Here is a 12122-nt window from a genome sequence, read left to right as displayed (position 1 = left end):
AGCTCCAGTGCTGCTCGCTGCGCTGAAGTTCTTACTACATCTGGACCACCAACCTCTCCTCTCACAACCAATTCTCAGTTTATAGTCTCCAAATACCTAAAAACACCTCTCTGCAGAGTATTTTGCAAAGTTATTTTGAGTGAGGGAACATCTAAAGCTCCAGCCTGAAAACTAATAAACCTGTCCGTGTTTATACGAACGGTGTTACTCGGTACAGCAAATAACCTGCACAAAAGCTGCTGGGCCACAGAAGGGCTCCTGGAGAGAAGGAAGAACTCGGATGCTCATTTATATTAAATTTCACAGGCTTGAACAAAAATAATCAGCCTGGTTCTATCAGTCCTGCAACTGGTTTTGGCTGCTCCCATCTGAAGTGGATGGGACAGTTCTCTGGTAGAAACTAACACAGGTGTGACAAGAAGTCACCGTGCAGTGATTATTCAAATATCTCCAAAATAGTAAAAAACAGAGAAAGGTGACATTAAAAGACATACCTGAAGCAAGGAGGACTTTGGTATATACTAAATGTCCATATATTTGCATCTGGCACATAATATGCATCAAATCCAGCAAGGCAAGAGGAAGTTATTTTTGAGAACTGGATAGTAAGAACTGACAAGAATATCTGTGCTTTTCTCGCTCTCTTTTTTTCTATTAAGCTAATTCCTGTTGTATAAAGTCAGCTTGAATGCCCCTTTCAAAGAAAAAGTGGGAGGGGGGAGAAGAAGAATCAGATCTGCTTGGATTTTTGCACTTGACATTCAGGTCTCGTCCCCCCGTTTTGTTTTCCTGGAGGACGCGGCGGCGCAGACCTTGCAGAATGATGATATCACACCTCCCAAAAAAACCCCACACGGGAGAGAAGCGGCTTTCCCTCCACCAGAACAGCAGCTCCGATCCTGCACAACTCAAAACTCAACTTGACCAGGGCTAAACGAATACTCAAGTCATATCCCCAGCCCAGAGAGCAGCACATCCAGATGGGGACAGCGACAGTCCTGACGCATTCCAGGCCAGGCAGAATCGAGATAAAAGGTGTGTACTTACTGTCTGCCTATAAAGGTAACTTGAATGCTACGCTTTGTGCTTGTTTGCGCCTGTTTTATTGTTGTTTTTGAGTTATACAAGCAAGTGGCTTTTCCCATGATGAAACAAAGTGGAGCATAGCATGTTTAAATCACTGTAAATTGGAAAATACTCTTTATAAAGTTATTTCTTCTATATGAGGGAAGCATTCTAAGCAGCATCTTTCTTGCAGAGCAAATGCATGCGCTCCAGCAGAGCCAGAGGAGCGGGAGGTGTGTGTGCACGGAGACGGCAGCACCTGCAGAGGGATAAAAACACGCCTTTTGCGGCAAAGAGCCATTCGTACCTTGTCTGTGTTCATTAAAACTCAGGCGAGGCCCATGTCAGAGCATGTGAACTGACTGCTCCACGTCACAAGATTCACCCTTCATGCAATACCTGAACTCGACAGGTTGACGTGACCGGCAAGCTCGGAAATCATAGGTTGTGAGTGAGAAATAGGGGCAAAAGCTTGGAAGCAAATCTCCAGGATGCTTCTTGGAGATTCAAGACACCAAGCTAGATGGTACCAGACCGTTTTGCTTGCTCCTAACAATTTATGACTTAATTTTAAACGGCAATGACAAAAACCAGCAAAGAAATTTAAAAAATAAGAAAAAAGGAGAATTATAGAAGGGGAAGATATTAAATACCCAGTGTCACATGGTTCCACTGATAGCTACTGAACAGCACAATGGTGACAATTTGATAGCTCTTTGCTGCCATTTTTTAGGAATTAAATACAAAATTAAGGAGATTGCCATCTCTACCTTATGCACAAGCTAATCAGTATTAGCAGCCTGCTCCATTCAGACAGAATACTAATAACTTCTCAAAGCAGCAAACAAACACAGCCTCGCTATTGACTTAGGGACAATGTACCAACAATGACATCAACTCACCAGGTATCGTTCTCAGATCTTGTCCAGAAAGAGATTTTTAAAAGATGCCATTGTCCAGGATCTCGCCTACCTCCCAAGTCTTGTTATTACTATTCATCATCTACCTTGAGAAATTCTGGCGTAACAAATAGTTGATTTCAGATAAAATGCAATTACAGATTTCGGTGAAGCAGCTGAAGTTCTCTCTAGAGTTTGACTTTAAGACTTTGAACAGTAAGACACTAGAACATGCTATCTAAATATCTCAATCTCCTGCCCCGGTGACTAACAAGAAAGAAAATGAGACATGCAACTGCAATTAAGGAAGCATCAAAAGGAGGTGGTGACTCCACTCGGAGAAGGAATTTTGCTCTTCAGTTTGAAGTCCGAGATCTGTGGTATCACACGGGCCCAGCGCAGCGTGCAGAGTCCTGCTGGGATCGCCCTGGAGACCAGTCAGGACAGACGGACAGTGACCATCTCTCTAATTTTCTGTTTATGTATGTACGGAAGGTATTTTAGTGGTGAGACCGTATGTGTCACGTCCTTAGAAATGCTAATCACGGGCACGAAATCACATACAGAAAACCCCTAAATCAGCAGGTGCTCGATGCCTCCAAACCAGAAAATAAGCAGACAAGTAGAATCACAACTCACACCATGCTCTCCTTCCACTCATGCTGCTCGTACCACTCATCCTAGTTCCTATCATCCTTGTTTCCCCAACACCTATGTAAACAGGTAGGTAGATTTTGCAATGCGCATGATAAACAGGTACGAACTATTTCAAACTGGCACAGGTAACATAAGTTCCGAAGCCGAAAGCAGATCTTGGAGAAAACTTGCTAAATTTCATACTCCATGGCTGTGCCAACACTGAATAAAGACCCCTCAGAAAACCAAGGTTCCAAAATATAGGGCACTTCCACACAGGTACTCAAGGCTTTTATGCTTTTGGGGTTATTCTAGTTTAAAAATAACATGATTGATTCAACAAAAACCTTAGCCTTATTATTTCCAAATGAGCCCTAGCAATTTTACTGCATAGATGTGCTTTAAATGAATATTGACACTGCAAACCTCTCTGCAGGGACTGTGAAGGTAGAATCTAGATGGAATTGACTGGTGAGGAGCTGAGCAACAGCTCGCTCGGCAACGCTCACAGATCCCTGACGTGGACATGGGACCGAAGCTCTTCCCTCCCCGTGCGCCCGTGAGAACACGTTCAGCTTTTCACAGCAAACAGCCGCATGTGTTTGCATTACACAGTGACCGGACCCCAAGAAGATGCGAGATGCAGCTGCAGAAGGGGCTGCACAAACAGGAGAAAACGATACACTCTGCATCCACGGATCTCCACAAGGATGTCCAGACAATCCCCAAGTCTTGCCATTATTTTTACTTAGGAGAGCAGTCCCGAGTTATCCTTGCACATGACTGATTCCCAAATGAAAATACTTAAGTTTATTGTTCATCAGGTTCAAGGATTGGCCTACAATGGATTAAAGGTCCCTTTCAGATTTATTTTGAAAAATAAAAACCAAAAAAAGTCAGGCAACAAGTCACATATATTACGGATTTCAAGATTTAGCCAGCTCATGCATGAACAGCACTAAACTGCCATTATGATAAGAAAAATCTACATAGTGCTCATATGATGAAACAATGACCAAAAAAATCCCCTGCATTATTAGTAGGGCAGCCAGATCTGGGACGGTGGTGCTGGCGACCGCGGAGCCCTGAGCTGTTCCACCTGCACATGGAAAATGCAGCATCTCCTCCACTTCCCAGCCTGGGAGGGACCGTGGTCCTGCGGTCAGACACTAATTGGGGACCAGGGGGACAAAGTCTTCTACCTCTGTCACCAGCTACACTCGGCAAATCACTCGCTCCACCTGCACTTCAGCATCTCCACCTTGTAAATGTGAAAAATAAATACACATTCATCACTCGTTTAAAATACCTTGAGCTTTACGGATGAAATTAAGAACTGGGAATTACTATTATTATGCTGCCAACTCAGAGAAAAATATAAAAACATCACATATGTAAGATAATATTTCTGTGTTACAGCTTACTGAAATTTCTATTTGTGTATTAATATTTTATTTCTCATCATATTAATATTAATGACAGCTATTGCTATTTAAACATAAAAATATTTGTAATACCTACAAAAGCGTAGTGATTATACTGATTTATAGTCACTACAGTAATTAATTTGCAATACCAGAGAGTGTGATGGGAAGACTATTCAAATGAGGATCACAGCCCCTGGTACTGGACCAGCCGCTGTGGGAACAGTCCGGAGCCCCAAGGGACGGTCAAACTGCAGAGTCACCCACAATCACCAATTCCCGCAACACGGGAAAATGCAAGATGCTTAAAATACTGCGTGAATTAATATTTTCAATAGATAGGGACTATTCAAGAAAAAGCACCTACCATTAAAATATTTTGGAAGTGTAGGGACTCTTAACAAATATTTTAAAAAAAACAGTGTGCATCAAAAACTCCACGACAAATCCTTTTCAATAAACTGGCAAATTATTATTATTTATGAGTTCTTTACATTCTTTTGACTACTTGTGAGCTAGTGAGGGCAAAACACGTTATTTATAAGTAAACTATTTTCATGTTAGTCTAGTATCCAAAGCGCTTTGCTTGTTACGGTCAAATCAGGAACAAATCTTTTGCCCAATCTTGTTTTTGCAAACAGATTTTAAAAGTCAGACTTGCAATGAAATTGAAAGTAATGGTGAGGATGAGAACTTGCTTCTTCCATAACATTTTATTCTGGATTAAAAGCATGAGTATAGACCTCTCCTTAAGGGGAGCTTAATGTTTGGGACCCTGCACGTTGCCTTCTCAGGCAGCAACAGAGGGAAATTTTGCAGACTCTGGTCAGTTTGGGGCTGCTGTGTAGGTTCATCTGGTAAGAATGTGGTCAAGTTCTGAGCTAGCGGCCCACAGCAACATCTTCTGATAGCGGGAGGGGGAAATCTCTCCAGCGATTGTCATGCAATCAGCTAAACTCAGCCCAAGCATCCTCGGGAAGCCCCTTTCCTCCAGGGCTCTGGGCGCTTGGTGTGGCTTTTGGAATGGAGATGCCCTGGGATTCTTCTGCCCATGTATTGTGTCAAATGAAGGAAAAATAATCCTCCACAAAGAACAGATGATCAGCATTCAGATGGGTTCGCCTGCATTCTTGCTGCAGAACGGGCAGGTCCCAGCAAGAATTAACAGGAGGTTCTACCACACACCTCCAGCCAGCGACTCACCTAGTTTGAAATACTTCAAAGCATCGGGTAGAGGGGGGTTTGTGTGGAAAGGGAAGAAGAAAAATTAAGCCAAAAACCCAGGTAAGAGTTCAGGGTTTGCCTATATGGCAAGCAACCCATAATAAAAATGGAGCTTGGCATTCTTAGTAAGGCACTGCCTCTGAAGCGTATCATTATTTCTTTCCCAACTTTGATACGCGCTTCTAAAAGCCAACACGAAATTTTGTGAAGGCCTAGTTTACCCTCTTTTATAATTAAAGTTGAAAACCTTCATGAAAACCTCAATCTAGGAGCCTGCCGACATAGTAGGATACACTGAGCAAGTATAAAGTGGGGTTTGTACCGGTTCAGTTGATGCCAGGGAAAATCATATCACTGCAACACAGTTAAGTCTTTATGGGTGGTGAAACCACATTACTACAGTTAGTCTGGTCCATAATTCTCAAGACAAGACTTCCAAGGTGCAAAGAGTAATAAAAAAGGCCACAGAAATACGGTGGGGTGGCGGATTTAGAGGCAGATGATCAGGTGCTGTGCACAGATTCTGCGTGACCCTTGCAGAGCCCACCTGGGGCACAGGGCCACATCGTACACAAATAGATTTCAAACCCAGCGTTTAACTAGTTTGCTATCTAGGCCAAGAAACAGTTCTGGAACATATTTAACACAGTTTAATTGCATCAAATCATGGCTGGCCCAGAACTGATTTTAACAACTGTCAACTGCTCTTTGGAACAGGCAAAGCCAAAAAGCAAAGCTCACGGCGTACGGTTTGGGGGGAACAGAGCCGACCCAAACACCCAGAGCAGCAGCAGCAAAGCACATCCAAATCCCACAATCTTTATTCAGGTTGGGTTACAAGGAAGTGGGAACTGGGAGGAGCTGGTGCTGGTGACAACTGCAAGCCAGAACTGAAGAAGAAACATGTTGCACTACCACTGGGTCACAGCTTGAGAAATCCTAATAACCGATGGTTTCCCATGGAGAAAGTTACTGCACTACTTACTGTCTACTCATGGCCTATTTGAGAAACCGCGTTAGCAAAAATAACCTCTCTTCTCATCTCCTCGGCTGGGGGAGGGAGAGACAGGCACCAATTAAAAGGGGACTGAGGCGGGCAATAAGAATTGCATATTAAGAAGGGGGAGGGAGGCAAAAATAACAAACACGTGCAACACCGCATGCGATTCTTTCCAAGAAATCCCAATACAACAGTTCTCTGGGAACAGGCTCATGGGTCTGTTATTGCCTTTGAGCAGCGGTTTGTCAGGGAAGAGGAAGGATTGCTGGATGCTTGGAAAACAGACTGAACACATGGGTGGGGAACAAGCCAAAAACTGTTACAAGAAATGTTCCCTACCCTTTCAACATACTTGCATTCGCATATTTCACTTTCCCGTGCTCCCGGATCGCAAAGCTTTGCACAGGTTAGGAATCAGCCAGACCAGAATGAACTGAAGCTGAACCAGTGATGCAATGAGGACTACAGGATCTAACCCCTCAAAACCCAACTCTACTGATGCTCAGTGAATTGCAGCAGACTGAACGGGGAAAAAAAAGGGGGGTGTGAAGTTTATCTGAACTAAGCGAAAGGCTGAAAGCAACTTCATTCACATTTTAAGAATTCAGGTATAATATATGTTGGCTTTCAGTCTGAAAGCCATAAGCAAGAATCTCCGAGATTAACACAGAACACCGAAATTTACTTTTCCAACATGGCTTGACATCAGCGACATGCAGCGAAAGCTTCAAACTAAGTTCACAGGCATCACTCAGCCCATTTGGATGGAAGGCTGTCCTGGAAACACGCTGCACTTAAGGAGCGTAGGTGAAAACTGTTTTTATAAAACTACATCTCACTCTAAAGAAAACATTGGCATGGCAGTAGCCAGGACTGTAATAAGGGTCAGCAGAAGATCACAGGCACAGAAAAATGCGGAGCCTGCCAGCTTTAGAGTTCTGTGATTTTTACTTCTTTCCTCAAGATCTAAGTTTGCCCCAAAACAAAACATTTGCAGCCTTTTCCATTCTAAGGACAATATTCAATATGTAAATCTCATGCTGTCACCCCATCCTGATCCCTAGAGAAAAATCAAAACTGTCTCTAGCCAAGCAATATAGCAGGAAAAACTATCAGCTACTGTCCAGTCCTATTAAGAAGTCATCATCACTGTAACTGGTGTTGGGCTGTCCTCACCAGACCGCTAAGAGAGGGAAAACCTCATCTCCAGGCTGCAACATAGGTGCGCAACTAATTCTGTGAGCTGGGCTCAGCTAGCTCAGATTAAACTGGAGAAACTTTTCTGTTTAAACAGAACTTAATGCTGCTTTGGCTATTTCATGCTAGGTTTACAGTGGCTACCTTGCCTTTTCTTCTGGCAAAGAAAACAAGATTTGGCAGGATGTAAAAAAAAAAATTGTCAAGAGTACAATGCACTAATTTCTCACCAAGTATTAGAAGTTCTCAAGAGCTTCTCTTCGATAATTAAAAAAATACTGTCATTCCAATGATCACCAAATATTTGTTTAAAAACCACTTTTGGAGCACCCATTGTCTTCTCTAATGTCCATTGTGTTTCTAAAGACCTTCGGAGAGTTCGTCTTCCTCCATGTTTTGTACTGTAAATGAGCACTTAGACAAGGAGGAGGGAATACAGTGTCTAAAAGCCAACTATGCTTTTAAGCAGCCCTCCATCCTTTCCTCTTGTTTTGTGCACACTTTTCTCCCCTCAGACACTTTGCACTTCACCTCTGATTTCATGTTTTCATATTTCAAGTTCTGCTTTCCCAGGAAGGACTCTGCTCCGCAGCTCCGCACAGCTGAGCTCCCTCTGGAGCTCCACACAAGGGGATTAGTGGTTTTCTGACCCTTTATCCATTGGATTTCTTCTAGAGTCTTCTCCACACAGAATCAATGAGTGATGAGCAACCCCTCAGAATGTCAAAAGAACAATGAAAACAAAGAATCTTGAAACCCAACTGTTACAAGTTTAGTAAAAGGTGCCACCGACCACCCCTGTCTCCATTTCTCTTTGAACAAGCTGTGGTTCCGTGGCAGCACAAAATAATGGAATTGGCGGCTGCCGCAGTGCAGCTCAGGCCCTTGTGCTGTCCCTGAGCCCTTTCAGGTCACCAGCCTGGCAAAACACTGCATTTTTCCTTATATTTTGCTTTCTGCTGGTGTGGCTCAGCGCAGGAATGACATAGATGGACAAGCAGGTGGAGGATGGGACCACGCACCCAAATCAGCTTCTAACACAAGAGGAACTTGCCAGCGAGCACCAGACCACACAGCCCAGGGTTTCATCCCGCGTCATGTCGGTCAGGAATGAGCAGTCTGTGGAGATGAGTAAGACACATTCAGGAGCTATAAAAGAAAGGACAGTTGCCAGTCCCAGAAGATACCAAGTTGGGCCTCTGTCCTGCTATGGGTGAGTTTGTCCCAAACACGGTTCACTGAGGGAGAACATTGTGCCACCCTTAGTCAAATCCTGTTGGACCCAGGGTCACTTTCTAATTCAGACGTGGTTCTAGGCCAGAGTTGAAGTTAAGCTCTTCCCTTTGTCCAGGTTCACAAAAGGAAATAAAACTAAAAATCTTCATGTTCTATAGCATACTTGAACAGAAAAAATGTAAGGGCCACCCATAAGCTCTGTAATTCCAAAGACAAGAGTCTGGGTCACCATTGGTAACACCAAAGATTTTTATGGTTTCTGGTGCGCACTTCAACATAACACTACATTGTTTACATGATTTTAATATGAACATGAACACAACAGAAAACATTTCTAAGATAGGATCTTCATGATTATGCAAGTGTCCCCAAAATACACTGAGATCAGAATAAGACAAGTGATATTTATCATAATTTCCTTACCACTTCTGGATCACAAATCATCAGACCAACCCTAAACATTTTATTTGACAGAACATCTATACTGACAAACTCACTGGAGGCATATGACTGTAGTCTCTACTCCGTTGGATCAGGAGTATATCCTTGCAGAAGAGAGAGAGGAGAGACAACAGCAGCAACACATTCAGTCTATCTTTGCTAGAAAGAGAATTAGCACCTGAAAATAAAAGTACCTGGAAACCACCTAATGCTCCTGTTGAGTGTGTGTGTGTTGTGTCCAAGTGGAACTCCCTACCAGTGTCAGCCACCTACAACATCTTTAAAACAAATCTCTGAATTCACTGCCATATCTATTGTTCTCTACAAAACATCCTCATTGCAGGAAATCCACTATGAGGATACATCTGAAGATGTAATTATTAGTGTGATATTCGCTTCTCTTCTAATGTATCTCACCAAGCATAAAAACTGAGGTTGTCTTACAACTCATTAAAAATATGTTATTCTGGTGAGAAAAACTGATGAATTATAATGGATAAGCAAAGATGAAAGCTGCACAAATGGAAATGGTATTTAGATGGAAGTAAACATTTAAAATTCTCCAGCTTAGCTTACACCAGAATATAATGGAAGGACATATGATAAGTAACTTTTTCCCATCGCCTAACGTGAGGCCTAAGTCACCTTATCTGTACATAATTTTAATGCCAACATCTGGTCCTCCACATGCAGCACTTAATTTCAGCCTAGTTAAAAAGAAAAAAAATATCAAACTATCCAAGGAGTTTTTACTTCAGGCAGTTGTTTTTCAACAGGATTAAATTCAATTTAAGCTGTTCTACCAGAACTACTTTCTCTTCAGTGAGACATTCTTAACAGAGGAGAAAAACATTCTCCCAAGTTCAAAGGACAAATTAAGGTTCAAGTTTATCAATGTATTTGAGTCTACAGGTAAAAGGAAGAGGAGCCCTAAAAATGGCAAACGTACCAGTCAGAACTAGGCCAATGTTGTGGAGAATCTAATATGAAGGCTCAAACCAATCGTTGATTAGGTTTGCCCTTGGACATAAGTAGCAAAAACTATGACACACTCACTATGAACAGACACAAAGGCAAGGAAAATGTAGGCTCCAAGTAGTTGCAAGAAAAACGTATCTAAAATCATGTTTACTGCAACAGAAGTTGTTATTCTGTAATCCTGAAATATGAAAACAAACCTTCACTGGTGTCAAAATATATCACAGCTTTCCACCATGTTTTCACTATTATGATGTGCTCTCTACTAAAGCTTTTTCCAGACACTGAAGATCTGAACTATACTAACCAACAATATATACATACATAGCATTAGGGGTGGTATTTTGGGAACATTTCATTTGAAGCATTCCGAGCTATAACCTTTATCCAAATACACAAAACAAAAGCCATCTCAAATGTACTATAAATAGCATTAATAGTAAAGAATCAATAACATCCAAACCTTTAGGTAACATCTTATTAATCCACCTTTGGCATGCATGGACACACTGCTGTAAGGGCTCTCAAAATGCAACAGCCAAAGATGAAGGACACAATTTGTTCAACTAGCTAATGCAACTGCTATTTAACCAACTTGGCCACTAAAATGCCACCTAATGAAATATTCCATACCGTGATAAGCAGCGGAGACAAGCACGATAAACATGATGCATTTTTCTAAAGAAAATACATGCAAGTCCTCAAGGCTAATACCATTCTGTCATCTTTCCTAAGACATATAAAGATCTACATTCGACAACAACCATTTTAATCCTTGGTTCCCCCCCTCATTTCTTGTACCGCGCCCAACACAATGGTACAACTGCACATTACAGCACCCAGGTATCGCGTTTATATTTATTTCTGCTTTCACAGTGACAAAGGTGAACCCTAATGCTCCAAAGCTGCTTGCAGCAAAGCAGGCTGAACGATATTTCTAAAGACAAGCCCACACGCGGGTTACAGAGATCTAGCCTCCATGAGATGTTTTAATCTGACAAATTAAAATGGTTGGGAAACGCTATGTGGCTAACGGAATCGGCCGCCACATGCATTGCTGAGGGGATGCAATAAAAAAAGGTCTTTAAAATAGGTCACTTTCATCCAAATCCCACACCAGCACCGCATAAAAATGGTATTTACACTGAAAACTCACCACTTGGGGAGAAGCGAGAGGTAGGGAAGAGAGCTCGGGGGAAGGAGGGAAAAAAAGGGGGGGGGGGGGGAGATGAAAAAAGAGGGCAGGAATCCGCGGCGGTCTCGGAGGGACCCCCAGCCCCTGGGGGCTCCGGGCTCGGCCGCCGAAGCCCCCGGAGCCGCGCAGACAAAAAGGGCCCGAAGCGCAGGGCACGCCTGGCCGGGGGGAGCGGAGCCCGGCCCCAGCCCTAGGCCTCTGGCGGCCCCTGACAGCGCCGGCCGCGGGGAACACCCCGCCGGCGGCGGCCGCCCCTCCGGGGGAAGCGCCATTTCGCCTCCCGCTCCCCGCCGGTGCTCCGCGCCCGCCGCCGGGGCCGAGGGAGGCGGCAGCCCCGAGTCCTGCGGCACTGCCGCAGAGCGCGGCGGGGGAGGCGCCGGCCCCACCGGGCCGCTCCCCCCCCTCCCCGCTCCTTCCTCTCCTCACCCCTCCCGGGGGCGCCCCCGCCGCCGACCCGCCCCGGCCGAGCCCCCCGCCGCGGTGCCCGCCTTACCCTCCGCCGCAGCCGCGCTGGGAGCGCCGGTCGGCCCCCCGCGGAGGACGAGGAGGAGGAGGAGCGGGGCAAGGGGCGGCGGCCCCGCGGGGGGAGGCGCCCCCGGAGGGGCGTCGGGCCCGGCCCCCGCGGGTGCCCGGGCGCGGCGGGCACAAAGGCGGCGGGGCACGGCACCTAAGATGGCAGGGCAGGCGCGGCGGAGCGCCCAGCCGCCGCCGCCTGGGCCCCGCTCGCCGAGCCGCGGCCAGGCCGCGCCGCGCCGCGGGGGCACGGCGTGCGGGAGGGCGGGCGGCGCCGGCCGTGCCTGCCGCGGCGGAGCGGGTCCCTCGGCCGG

General features: G+C 45.0%; 1 protein-coding gene across 1 annotated transcript in view; it reads right to left on the bottom strand.

The window, feature by feature from the left end:
- Window positions 1-11972, bottom strand: part of TAOK1 (TAO kinase 1) — a 68083-nt gene extending 56111 nt beyond the window's left edge. Inside the window, exon 1 of the mRNA XM_082068848.1 lies at window positions 11789-11972. The gene's annotated coding sequence lies outside the window, so the exon portion shown is untranslated. The remainder of the gene's footprint in view (window positions 1-11788) is intronic.
- Between the last annotated feature and the right edge of the window lie 150 nt (window positions 11973-12122).

The sequence above is a fragment of the Streptopelia decaocto genome (genome assembly GCF_964273445.1).
Source record: "Streptopelia decaocto genome assembly, chromosome: 18".
In the NCBI taxonomy this organism is placed as follows: domain Eukaryota; kingdom Metazoa; phylum Chordata; class Aves; order Columbiformes; family Columbidae; genus Streptopelia; species Streptopelia decaocto.
Note: the sequence above shows the minus strand (reverse complement) of the source record. Positions and strands in the feature narration are given on the sequence as shown.